The sequence below is a fragment of the Capsicum annuum genome, unplaced genomic scaffold (assembly GCF_002878395.1).
Source record: "Capsicum annuum cultivar UCD-10X-F1 unplaced genomic scaffold, UCD10Xv1.1 ctg19128, whole genome shotgun sequence".
In the NCBI taxonomy this organism is placed as follows: Eukaryota; Viridiplantae; Streptophyta; class Magnoliopsida; order Solanales; family Solanaceae; genus Capsicum; species Capsicum annuum.
Genome location: NW_025824947.1, coordinates 1,358 through 2,040, shown reverse-complemented (window position 1 = coordinate 2,040; position 683 = coordinate 1,358). Strand labels below are relative to the sequence as shown.

Here is a 683-nt window from a genome sequence, read left to right as displayed (position 1 = left end):
AGCGCGCCCCGTGATCGGGGCGCGGTGCGAGGGGGGCGACGCGATGCGTGACGCCCAGGCAGACGTGCCCTTGGCCTAATGGCTTCGGGCGCAACTTGCGTTCAAAGACTCGATGGTTCACGGGATTCTGCAATTCACACCAAGTATCGCATTTCGCTACGTTCTTCATCGATGCGAGAGCCGAGATATCCGTTGCCTTTTAAAAAACCACCACTACTTTATCGACTACAAATATTGATCAGCTTTGTGGTCGAAAATTTGAAATAATCGATCACTTGTGATTTGTTTTTATGATCGATTTTCCCTTTTTTTTTAGCAGTGATTCTTCAATCTAAATAAATGACGAATTAAGTAGACTCTGCGGACTGCATAGTCAAATTCAAATATGAAGTTATTTATTGGTTGAAACTAAAATGTATATTCACACATGTACTCTATGTAAAAAGAAGAGAGGAATTTAACCTTTAAAATAAAAAATAACAATTAAAAAATGGCTCAAACAAGTTTAATATTCAAGATTATTAGAATTGACATTTATCATATTTTTAAAAGAGAAAAGGGTCAAAAATATTCCTGAACTATTCAAAATGAAGCAAAAATATCCTCCGTTAGTTTTTTCTCTCAAAAATAACTCTCCATTAAATTTTTGGATAAAAAATACCCTTCTCTTTAACGGAATGACA

The 683-nt window shown here is 36.6% G+C and overlaps 1 non-coding gene across 1 annotated transcript; it reads right to left on the bottom strand.

The window, feature by feature from the left end:
- Window positions 1-48: 48 nt before the first annotated feature.
- On the bottom strand, window positions 49-204 carry LOC124890498. The gene has a single exon (XR_007049196.1). It is a non-coding gene; the product is annotated as a 5.8S ribosomal RNA (ribosomal RNA).
- Between the last annotated feature and the right edge of the window lie 479 nt (window positions 205-683).